Below are 12,958 nucleotides of genomic sequence, written 5' to 3'. Positions count from 1 at the left end.
CCCGTGGCCATGTAACTTTGTTCTCAAAAACCTGACAGACTTGATAGGCTAGGAAGAAAAAGAACGACTTACGTCCCGTGCGGGCATTAAGATATTACATCCGTAGAGCAGAGAAAATTAGAGGTCAGTCAAATCGTTTATGGTGCTCTGTTAAAAATCCCTCTCGTCCCATCTCGAAAAACGCTATTTCTTTTATTCTGAGAGAATTAATTGTGGAAGCACATTCTCAATCTAACGACGTAGTGTTTCCTTTATTGAGAGTGAAAGCGCACGAAGTACGAGCGGTAGCGACTTCTATTGCTTTTCAACACAACTTGTCACTATCCTCTATCCTGCAAAGTACCTTTTGGAGATATAAATCTGTGTTTGCGACTCAATATTTGGAAGAAATCGAGACTGTTTGAAGATTGTAAGTCTCTCGGTCCGCTTTTGGTAGCTGGCACGGTATTGGGAGGAATGACATAGGGGGTTGCTCCCTCTATTAACCTATGTTTCACCATGTATCAAGGTTGACGAGTTAAAGGGAAGTCTGGGGATACAATGTACCTGGAGAACTCACCAGTCATTTTAGTGTTAGTTTTGGTGGGTAAAGGTTTTTATTTCGGTCTAGGTGACATTTTCATGTTAGTTATTTCTGGTCTTATCCCAGGGCAAGGGCAATAATTTATTGCATCTTCGTTCAGTCAACGGTGAACACCATAACTACGAGGATCTTCCACTCCATGTAGAGGCACCCATTGGTCATATTCCAAGCCCTCTACTATGTAAGATGAGCACCGACCAGAGGCAGTATTCTCCTGCAGTAGCTCTCTTACAAGGTAAGGTGCAACAGGCACTAACAGTGCTTTTGGGTATACTTTATTTTCAATAATCATATGTTATTGTTGAAGTAAACTTACATCTACAGCCTCCCATCCTTGCAATGGGTAATCAGCTGTATAATTGTTCGATAAGACACTGCAATAAAAATGGATTTTCATTATAAAATGAAGTTTTATTACATACTTACCGAACAATTATTAATTAAAGCCCTCCCTCCTCCCCACTAGTGGATGGCTGGGCAGAACGAATTGATGTTACCTGGACAGTTGTACCTGTAGCTCCCTTGAGTGAAGGGAGATGACGTCACCTACATCAGCGATGGCGGTGCCACCGCGGTAGTTTTGAATCTATTGTCTGCCATTCGCAGGGAACCTACAGCTGTATAATTGTTCGTTAAGTATGCAATAAAACTTCATTTTATAATGAAAATCCATTTGTTTCGTAACCGAAATACAAACCACACTATTTACATTGGGTTTACCTTTTAGCGCAGCTGAAATGGCGAGCCATTAGAATTTAACGAGGGTGTATTACCCCCGCGCTAGTTAGCGGGGGGCTGGGGGAGTGGTAGCTAGCTACCCCTCCCCCCCCCTCACACACAGATGAATGCTCACTTTCACTTTTGGCTTGGACTGTGACAGACGTCTCTGTCTTGGTCCTCTCTTGGCAGCCATTGTTTGTTTTGTCTTTACTTAATTGCTTACTTTTCTTTTACTCAATATATATGTAAACATGTTTTCATGTTTGTATATATTTGAGTATAGAAATCAGTAAGTTTCCTTTTCAGAGTTGTGTGTGTAGTGCACGATATCTACGTGGAGTCCTCGGCAGTTAGGCCACCACGGCGTAATTTTATGGGTGGCGATCGAGTTTAACTTCGGTCTTTCTCTCTCTCTCTCTCTCTTAAGGTCGTTCACCCTTTTACTACGTGTTACTACGTCCTTGTAGCTTCCTTTCCGTGTGGGGGGGTTGCTACGCCGTACGTTTGTCTCAATTAGTTTATGAATCTAATTGTAGTTGTTAATTTTTCAGCTTGTAGAACGATTCCTTTCGAGGTTTTCGTTCTTTCTTTAGTGTTCATTCATTTTTAAATTACATAATTACATAGTTTCATAATTATAATTGTTATAATTCTGTTTTGGTAACAGCTCTCCTTCCGTGAGTGTAAGTGGTTGTGAGGGCACGTGCCTGTTGTGTAATTCTTGTTTCCTTTCCCTCGGGATTCCTCTTCGGAGCCTTCCCGGGGGAATGAATGTGTACTAATGATTTTTGTTTTATTTTTTTACAGTTACCGATCTAGTTCGTTTCTGTAATATGGCAACGGTGTGAGCTGTCTTGTTGAGGCCTGGGGATTCGGCTGTTGCTGCCTCCCCCCTTGTATTTTCGTCAGGGGCATGTCTCCTTCTACTGGAAGTACTCCCGTGACGACGGACAGCTCTCCAGTTCATTTTAGAACTCTCAGGAGGCTTGCCTCCTTGGGCGGGTAACTTTCCTTCCGAGGGAAGTTTTTCCTGTCCAGGCTTGAGTTTTTCCCCTTTTGGGGGGTTCTTCTCTTGCCTTTTTTTTCGTGCGACTATGCTCTTGGTGCTGAGCGGTCACACCTGCAGTTTCGCTCAAGGGGCTGGGCAACTGCAGGAGCCCCTCTTCGGAGGATTGCTCCTTTTAGGTCACTGGCTGACCAGTTTCTTCTACGAAGTGTTTCTCTTTCGTTCGCGAGAGAGTACACTCATGGAGACTCCTCTTCGGAGGATTCTTCTGCTGCTGTTGCTGTTGGCCTCCTTCGCCGTAAGAACCACCGTCCGCCTCGTCGTAAGGGCCTCTCATCTCCCTATAAGGGTGCTAAGAGGCGCCTTTTTGAATCTCCGTTTGCAGCCTACAACTCCTTCTTCTTGATCTTCCGCCTTGGTGCGGATGGACAGCAGTCTGATCTCGTCTTCCGACGGGCAACGGTCTTCCCGACGGACAACGGTCTTCCAACGGACATCAGTCTCCCGGCGGACAGGCAACGGTCTTCCGATGGACATCTGTCTCCCGATGGACAACGTTCCCTTCGGGGCAAAGGGTTGCCTCCCACGGGGGTTCTTCCCTTGCGTGTCAGGGTTCCCCTGCGCGCCCTTCTGCTGTGTTCTCTCCTGCTCCTGCTCAGTGTTAGCGCACAGGCGCTCTCCTGCTCATCAGCGCTTCCTGATCGCTAGCGCTCTCCTGTTCGCCAGTGCTCTCCTGTTCGTCAGCGCTCTCATGATGATCATCCCTGCTGTTCCTGTTGGTTCCTGTTACGCGCCCTTGCGATCTAGAACTTCGGTTCAGGTCTGGGTCAAGGACTCTTCTTCGATGCGCAGGCTTCCACGCTTTGCCTTCTGCTCGTCAGCGATCATCAGTTCGCCAGCGATCATCAGCTCGCCAGCGATCATCAGCTCGCCAGCGATCATCAGCTCGCCAGCGATCATCAGCTCGCCAGCGATCACCTGCTCGCCAGCGTGCACAGACGATTTTAGTATCGCCTATTCAACAGCGTTCTACACGTCAGCGATCACCTGTCTCTCAGCGATATCCGGATTGCCCGCGTGTGTTACAGCCGGCGCGCCAACGTTCTCCAACGCTTCTGAAGGAACATGGTTCGCCAGCTACTAGCTCGCCATCGCGCGATCGCCCACCTGCGCATGCTGCTCGCCATCGCGCGATCGCCCACCTGCGCATGCTGCTCGCCATCGCGCGATCGCTCGCCAACACGTCGACATGCCACAACGCGCCATCGCCAACCTGCGCGTCAGCGCTCACCAGCTCACCACCGATCGCCTGTTGATCCACATTGCCAGCGGTCTTCCTCGCCCACGCGGCATCGCGTTTCCTCGCCATCGCGCTAACGCTTGCGTTCGCCGCCTCGGACTCGCGCTCATTCACCTGCCCACCCTCGCGACCGCTCGCCCACGTGCCTGCACATCTACGCTCATGCGCGTCCGCGCACATGCTCTCCAATGTTCGCCCGCGCGCGAACCGACGGTGTTCCGTCGCGCGAACCGACGGTGTTCCGTCGCGCGAACCGACGGTGTTCCGTCGCGCGAACCGACGGTGTTCCGTCGCGCGAACCGACGGTGTTCCGTCGCGCGAACCGACGGTGTTCCGTCGCGCGAACCGACGGTGTTCCGTCGCGCGAACCGACGGTGTTCCGTCGCGCGAACCGACGGTGTTCCGTCGCGCGAACCGACGGTGTTCCGTCGCGCGAACCGACGGTGTTCCGTCGCGCGAACCGACGGTGTTCCGTCGCGCGAACCGACGGTGTTCCGTCGCGCGAACCGACGGTGTTCCGTCGCGCGAACCGACGGTGTTCCGTCGCGCGAACCGACGGTGTTCCGTCGCGCGAACCGACGGTGTTCCGTCGCGCGAACCGACGGTGTTCCGTCGCGCGAACCGACGGTGTTCCGTCGCGCGAACCGACGGTGTTCCGTCGCGCGAACCGACGGTGTTCCGTCGCGCGAACCGACGGTGTTCCGTCGCGCGAACCGACGGTGTTCCGTCGCGCGAACCGACGGTGTTCCGTCGCGCGAACCGACGGTGTTCCGTCGCGCGAACCGACGGTGTTCCGTCGCGCGAACCGACGGTGTTCCGTCGCGCGAACCGACGGTGTTCCGTCGCGCGAACCGACGGTGTTCCGTCGCGCGAACCGACGGTGTTCCGTCGCGCGAACCGACGGTGTTCCGTCGCGCGAACCGACGGTGTTCCGTCGCGCGAACCGACGGTGTTCCGTCGCGCGAACCGACGGTGTTCCGTCGCGCGAACCGACGGTGTTCCGTCGCGCGAACCGACGGTGTTCCGTCGCGCGAACCGACGGTGTTCCGTCGCGCGAACCGACGGTGTTCCGTCGCGCGAACCGACGGTGTTCCGTCGCGCGAACCGACGGTGTTCCGTCGCGCGAACCGACGGTGTTCCGTCGCGCGAACCGACGGTGTTCCGTCGCGCGAACCGACGGTGTTCCGTCGCGCGAACCGACGGTGTTCCGTCGCGCGAACCGACGGTGTTCCGTCGCGCGAACCGACGGTGTTCCGTCGCGCGAACCGACGGTGTTCCGTCGCGCGAACCGACGGTGTTCCGTCGCGCGAACCGACGGTGTTCCGTCGCGCGAACCGACGGTGTTCCGTCGCGCGAACCGACGGTGTTCCGTCGCGCGAACCGACGGTGTTCCGTCGCGCGAACCGACGGTGTTCCGTCGCGCGAACCGACGGTGTTCCGTCGCGCGAACCGACGGTGTTCCGTCGCGCGAACCGACGGTGTTCCGTCGCGCGAACCGACGGTGTTCCGTCGCGCGAACCGACGGTGTTCCGTCGCGCGAACCGACGGTGTTCCGTCGCGCGAACCGACGGTGTTCCGTCGCGCGAACCGACGGTGTTCCGTCGCGCGAACCGACGGTGTTCCGTCGCGCGAACCGACGGTGTTCCGTCGCGCGAACCGACGGTGTTCCGTCGCGCGAACCGACGGTGTTCCGTCGCGCGAACCGACGGTGTTCCGTCGCGCGAACCGACGGTGTTCCGTCGCGCGAACCGACGGTGTTCCGTCGCGCGAACCGACGGTGTTCCGTCGCGCGAACCGACGGTGTTCCGTCGCGCGAACCGACGGTGTTCCGTCGCGCGAACCGACGGTGTTCCGTCGCGCGAACCGACGGTGTTCCGTCGCGCGAACCGACGGTGTTCCGTCGCGCGAACCGACGGTGTTCCGTCGCGCGAACCGACGGTGTTCCGTCGCGCGAACCGACGGTGTTCCGTCGCGCGAACCGACGGTGTTCCGTCGCGCGAACCGACGGTGTTCCGTCGCGCGAACCGACGGTGTTCCGTCGCGCGAACCGACGGTGTTCCGTCGCGCGAACCGACGGTGTTCCGTCGCGCGAACCGACGGTGTTCCGTCGCGCGAACCGACGGTGTTCCGTCGCGCGAACCGACGGTGTTCCGTCGCGCGAACCGACGGTGTTCCGTCGCGCGAACCGACGGTGTTCCGTCGCGCGAACCGACGGTGTTCCGTCGCGCGAACCGACGGTGTTCCGTCGCGCGAACCGACGGTGTTCCGTCGCGCGAACCGACGGTGTTCCGTCGCGCGAACCGACGGTGTTCCGTCGCGCGAACCGACGGTGTTCCGTCGCGCGAACCGACGGTGTTCCGTCGCGCGAACCGACGGTGTTCCGTCGCGCGAACCGACGGTGTTCCGTCGCGCGAACGTCGGCTTAATTCTTGCAGTATCCATTGCTCGTCTATGGGTTATCGCTCGCCGACCACCAGCTCTCGCCCTTCCTACCACGCTCGCCCCCCTTCTGCGCTCCTTCGCTCACCTTCGTTTGCGTTCCTGCGTGACCGCGCATGGGTGCTTCCACGTTCGTCCACGTGCAAATCTTTGAATTACCATCGCGCGAGCTCCAGGGTAATTGCGACCACGATTCCCATTGGGGTTTTCGCAGCATGGCCAGCCTGGCGAGTTCTTCTGGAGCGTATTTCCAGAACACGGCCTCACCCCGTAAACGCAGAGCATGGCACTTGCAAGAATAGGAAGAAACTTCAGGGAGGTCTGAGCAACACTCCTCTTTCCAGAACCTGGGTTAGCCCTTCCCCGTCATTCCCTGGAAGGATTTTTGGCGGGGGGCTTTCTGTTCGAGATTTCTCCATCGGCCAAGGGGTGACTGCTTACCCCTTCCTCTGGGGGCTTACCAGGTCCTTTCCCTCCTCGGTTACGGCCCGAGGTTTGGTTCAAGGAAGCTACAGGAAGATCATGGGTACTTTCCTTCTCTCGGGCTCAGGCACCTTGGCCTTTCGTCGTTAAGTATCTAACTTGCAGACAAGCTCGATGTTGTACCATCTGGACGCGCTGACTGAGGGCATCCTTTGGGTGTCTCATGTGTGGAGGTCGACAACCTCAGACACCCTTCCATCCTTGAGAAGAGTTTGTTTGTGCCCAAGGACAGAGACTTAGACAGCGGCAGTGCGGAGGAAATCGACTTCCGTTTTCACTCCTCCAAGGCGCTTTCTTCCAGACTCTGCAGGGCTCCAGCGCCTTTTTCTTTCAACCACGTCGGCCTAAGTTATCGGTTACGACAACTGAGACAAGGTGTCCAATTGCAGTTTCCTCCTGTCAGGAACAGATGGCACGGGAGGCTCCCCCTGGGGGGCATAGTCCTAAAAGGAGCGGCAGAGTTCACGAACTCTAGGATTGCAGGTTTCTCGCTGAAAGGATGCTTAAGGTTACTCATCCGGATGACAGCTTCCCGATGCCCATTCCCGCACGATCTCTGTGATCAGCCAAGGATATCGCGCCTGCCGTCTCTGTCAGCGAATTCAGTGTCTCTGTACCTCTATGCCATAGTGTCGGCAAGAGTTGCCCGGTTGGGCAGAATGATCCATACCTTAGGCGAAGGTCCTCCATAGGATCATCGACGGCTTCACCCCTGGCCTCTTCAGTCGATCCTTTCTTGTAAGGAAGGATCTGAGAGGGGAGTTCAGTAGTCGACCTCTCAGCCCTGATCAAGTTTGTCGAACAAACTTCGGCCAGCGTAGAATAGCAGAATCGATCAGACTGGTAAAGAGGCGACAGGACTCCTTAAACCCTGGATCGGAAGGACGGGTACTTTCAGTTTCCATTCCATCCATCTTCCAGGGAGCTCGTGGAATTCAGCCTAGACTGCAAGTATTCCTGCTTATGATGCAGTATGGCTATCCCATCGTGGCATAGCAGGTTTTTTTCCCCAGAGAAATCTCCCTGCTTTCCTCATGGCCGCTCAGGTGCAGGCTTCCGCCTCTTTCGCTTTTTGGAGGGCTGGTCAACTCCGGTAGGCTCGGGTTCGACCTTCTTCAGCGCCGGGACAAGCTTCCGGATGCTTACCATGAGTGTGGGTTCATGGTATTTTGCTTGGAGCCTTCTCTTCTTCTGCCTCAACATCTGGAGTATCTGGCCATGATATTGAGTCAACGGCCTTACCACGTTGGAAACCCCGCTTCTCGTCCGTCCAGCGAGGTTAAGCAATGTCGGTTCTGGTCGGTACTTGGATGGGTGACCACCTGGGGACGCCAGATTCTGTTGCCACATCCTCCGAGCCTTCCTTTCAGTTGACTGTGGCAAGACTGAGGAGAGTCGCAGTACCTGTTCTCAGTCAAGCGGAGCTTTCAGCCCTACCTTGGAATGTTTCCTGGTTCTCCTTTCCTCATTGACCCGTCTATAGTCCGAACGGTCGCCACAGGATAAGTTCCATGTGGGGTGGTCCAAGTTCCGGTGGTTTCAGGCAACGTTTAACCGGACTTCCTGGCCCCTATGGGACCAGCGGAACTATTAGACCTGCAATGGGTGTTGACCTATGGAACCTCTTGATGATAGTGGATATTCTCATCCTTTCCCCAAATTCTTGATGCTGTTCTCGGACTCGTCAAAGGAAAGGGGGGGGGGGGGGGGGGCATGTTCCGGTCCAGGCCTATGGTCAAGACCTGAAGGATACCTCTCCATCATTCAGGCAGGCTTAGGGGCCGTAGTCTGGCCCCTCTACAGATCCTACAGCTCCTGCCGAGTCGCTCCGTGCGCGTCGACTTCATGATTCTGGCGTGTTCTAACCAGCAGGGGACGCATTTTCACACCTTCACATCTTGCAGTAGAGATACTGGGATGATTGAGATACTCTCAATACCACCATCGGCTCTCTCATTCCAGGCAGAGGAATGTTCTCTCCGACTATCCGAGCAGAGCCTCGTAGAGAGTGTACCTGGGGGTCTTTGACCTTGAGTAACCAGCAAGTCCTGGTCTGGGGGACCTGATTGCGACAGCTTGGAACCTCAAGCTTCCGCTGTTCTTCCCCCCAGTCTCAGACCCCGAGACTCTGGCAAGATGCATTCCGGTGATGGTGGGACAACTTCGACGCCTGCGTCTTCCCTCCTTTTTGTCTGTGGACAATGGGTCTCAACAAGACCAGGTTGTCTGTCAACCTTTCAATGGGAGAGCTCCACTGGGACTATGCGCAGAATGGTTTCTGGACCCTCTGCTTCCCCTGATGGAACTCCCGGGAGAGCTTCTCCCACGGCGCAGACTACTCAAACAACCACACTGCAACATCTCTCCCGAACCGGGGCATCGCTTCGCCTTCATGCCTGGAGACACTACGCCTCCTCCTCAAGAAGAGACAACCCGCTACAGTCGCGGTACGGAGGTCGCGTCATCTGCGATAGTCATCCGCAGGGGTCTTCCAGGCAAAGTGAAGAGTCTTTGGTGGTTGGTGCCGTGGGAGATATACCTCTTCCCTTGAGGCCTCTTCTCCAGCAATAACGGTCTTATTGCCTTTCGGCGGGAGGAAACTCCTTTCCGCTCTCGGCAATGAAGCCTGTCGCTCAGCCTTTCCCTGACCTTCAGGCTTAAAGGAATAACTTTTTCCTGCCCGCTGGATCTTTCCTCGCTCATGCGAAGCTACGATTGTCCCTGCCCTAGTCAGAGGAAGACCTCCAACTTGGAGCATGGCTCGAACTTTTTAGTCCCTTAAGAGATCTTCTCAAGACCCTTTACGACAGGCCACGGATTGTATTCCGCCTTGGGTCTCCTGCTCACTCTGGCCACGGCCAGTGTGTAAGCAATCTTCTTGGTCTCGTACGACTCCGCCCTTTCTAAGGAAGAGGGGAAGGCAACATTCAGGTTCGCTCCTGAGTTGTTGACTAGACTCAGAATCTGGGGGTCCCGGCCCTTCGGTCCAATTCCTTCAAGATTTCGAGTCTCCATTCTGTATCTGATGTCCCAAGACCTTCTCTTTCTTGCCAGTAAAGGAATCGAGAGGTTAGCTTTGGGAACAGCTGCAGTTTGTCCTCAGTTGCAGCCGATTTGGGAGCACAAGGAGGACACGGGGGAGAGTCACCAGTATACCTCTTCAGCCCGGACTCAAGGACATTCATCTCGACCTGTCTCCAGACCCTCCCCCGTCACGTCGCCCTACAGCACGATGTTGGATACATCGCAACGTCCCTCGCCTTCGAGTAATACTACTCTGTGACGCAGGTGCTACAAGCTGGAGTCTGGAAGCGTCTAATGACCTTTGCAGCCCGCTTCCTGCAGGGCGTGACCCACAGGAGTCTCGATACATTTGCTATCGCTCTGTGGTGGCTACACAACAGCTGGTCTAACCTCAGGCTCCTTTTTGGACAGGTAGCAGAAGGTTGAGGGCATTGTTATCAGGTTTTAGTCTGCATGAACGAAAGAAGTATGTCTGGCCCTTATTTCTTTCTTCATCGTCCCCTCTACGGGGAAGCAGCATCCTGGTCTCTGCATAGCTGACCTCGAACCTCTGCAGGTAAACCATGCTTCCTTGTGTTCCGAGTATTGAGTCAATACTGTCGCGTCCCCCATACCCTGACGAGGTGGTATTGGGAACGTCCTAACCCAGAGTTCCTTCTGGAACTCCAGGTCAACTGCCTAGGACGGGTCACACTTCTTCCTTCACACACAAGCTTATGTAGGCCACACGGTTCCTTGCGGAGCAAGGAACTTGTGAGGTGCAGGGATTCTGAGTCCCCGGGTAAAGCCAAAGCCAGTATGGCTGGGGACTTTCCACCCTACCTAAGGGGTAAGTCACCCAATGTAAATAGCGTGGTTTGTATTTCGGTTACGGAACAAATGACAAATTCGAAGATAATTTGTATTTTTCCTAACCATACAAACCTTAGCTATTTACACATATTTGCCCGCCAGCCCTGTCCCCCAAGACAAGTCCTACCTCTAAGTGAAAGTGAGCATTCATCTTTGTGTGAGGGGGGGAGGGGTAGCTAGCTACCACTCCCCTACCCCCCCGCTAACTAGCGCGGGGGTAATACACCCTCGTTAAATTCTAATGGCTCGCCATTTCAGCTGCGCTAAAAGGTAAACCCAATGTAAATAGCTAAGGTTTGTATGGTTAGGAAAAATACAAATTATCTTCGAATTTGTCATTTTTAACTTTTCAGCTCTTCTCCGTGGGAAACACTTCCCTTTGGAGGTTCAGTGGTTCTCACTATTAGTGAATATTATTAGCTGATTTAAATAATTGTAATTCTGTTTTTTATTACAGTTACTCCGCTTCCCCCTTCTCCCGTGGATGTCGACTGGGGAAGGAAGGGCACAATACTTATTTTATGTTGTTCCCTCGGGGTTCCTCTTCGGAGTTCCTCCCTAGGGAATTTTCTGTTAAATAATTAATTTTATTTTTTCCCAGTTAACTATGCAGTTTTTTCTTCGTTCAACTAAGAGTCCCGACGAAGCAGAGCTGTTCTGTTCATGCCTGGGGAATCTGCTGTCACTGCCATCCCTCAGAGGACGTCGTCTTGGGCGTCATCCCTTCTCTTATAAGTACGCCCGTGACAACATGACCAGCACTTCAGATCATCTTGGAACGCTAACCAGGAGGTTCGCCTCCATGGGTTGGACAACTTTCCCTGCCGAGGGAAAGTTTCCTCCCCTGGTGTGAGGTTTCTCCCTTCCGAGGGAGAAGACGGGCAAGAGGGCTCTCGAACTTGGGGAAATTGCTCCCCCAGTTCGAATCTAAATTTCTCTCTTTCTTATCTTTTTCTTCCTCTTTATATTGCTTCAACCTTCTCCTAATATTATAAACTTTCTTTCATGATGCTGTCCCAACCCTATGAGTAAAATTTTCCATATGTATATGTGTATATTTTTACATATATATGTATGTTTATTATTTTTTTTTCTATTTATGGCATGGATGTTTCTACATCTGTTATTGCCACTTGGGCGGATGTTTATGCATCCGGTATTGCTGCCTGCTTTGATGAATGTGAAAGGTGTCGCGGTTGGGAGGCGTTTGTGCTCAAAGCTATATGTGAGTGTATAGGATGATCTCAGCCATCCCGAAGATGGTTTGGACCTTTTTGGCGGAACTATTCCAAGTGTTGGGTCTTCGGAATCCAGGGGGATCCAATGCTTGGGGTAGGACTCTCGGCTTCTGGCCGGAAGCCCGTCATTACAGATATGGGGAGGATGATTCCATAGTTTCTTGGTCTCAGTCCTAACAGGCGGGTTCAGCTTACACCTGTGCCTCTATATCTGTTTTGATGCTATCCTTCGGGTAGGGTATGGAGTGGACCATCTGGGAAGTATACTCTCACTGTGCTGGTAGTGGAGAGTGTAAATTTCCTTCCCAACATGTGATGCCTTAATGTTCTCAAGCAGGTAAATCAAACTTCAAAAAATCACTCTTCTCTCTTCTTTTTTATGATGGATTCTTGTGAAAATGACCCCACCTCCCCTGGATATGCTGACTCGCCCCCGGCACTGTTGACGACCTCTGGCAATTCATTTAAAGAAAACTCCGTTGACGACCTAGGAACTAAAAAGGACTGTTCTTTAAACATTCTGAAAAAGGGTAATTTGGGCAACACAGGAAAACTGAAAGTCCTGCACGTTACCCAAATCCCTTTAGAAGCTAATTATGATGTGCTACATAAAATATTTGAGTGTTACGGATCAATAAAAGAAATTAGAATGAAACTTCAAGATGATAATTGGGAATCTTGGTTATCATTTAATTGTCATGAGGAAGCATTTAATGCAAGCTGTAACATTGTTGATATTAAAGTAGGTAATATGAGTGTTAAGGGTGCTCTTTGTGATGGGGCACCTAAAGATCTGGATGTCTACAGACCAGCAGACTGGGCTGATAAAGATATAGAGGCAGATATACCATCCCAAAGAAAGCCAAAACCACCAATGTGGCTTCTTGCTCAATCTGTGGGAGGTACGGAAAATTATTTCAAGATATGCAAATTTCTTCAGAGGAAGGTAGGTACGATCGCACCTGGAGATATATCTCGATTCGGGAAGAAAAGTTTCTTGATAAAGGCCAAGTCATACACACAGTCTGTTATACTGTCTAATTTGAAGACAGTAAATGATGATATAAAATTGGACATCAAACCCCATCTAAACTTTAGCTATGGAAGGGGAGTGGTTTTTAATAGGGATCTGTATGAATTTACTGAAGAGGAGATATTGGCCATGTGTCCCCTATCAGTGTGGAAAGTACATAAAGTACCTGGAACATCAATGATTGTTCTTACTTTCCAGGATGCTGATGTACCTTTCCACATAGACATAGAAAACGAAAGGATCAGAGTTCAACCTTTTAAGCAGAAGCCACTGCAATGTT

General features: G+C 52.7%; 1 pseudogene; it reads left to right on the top strand.

Moving 5' to 3' along the window:
- The first annotated feature begins 7,759 nt into the window (after nt 1–7,759).
- On the top strand, nt 7,760–7,878 carry LOC137656916 (5S ribosomal RNA; annotated as a pseudogene).
- Nucleotides 7,879–12,958: the final 5,080 nt, after the last annotated feature.

This window comes from Palaemon carinicauda, chromosome 17, assembly GCF_036898095.1.
Source record: "Palaemon carinicauda isolate YSFRI2023 chromosome 17, ASM3689809v2, whole genome shotgun sequence".
In the NCBI taxonomy this organism is placed as follows: domain Eukaryota; kingdom Metazoa; phylum Arthropoda; class Malacostraca; order Decapoda; family Palaemonidae; genus Palaemon; species Palaemon carinicauda.
Note: the sequence above shows the minus strand (reverse complement) of the source record. Positions and strands in the feature narration are given on the sequence as shown.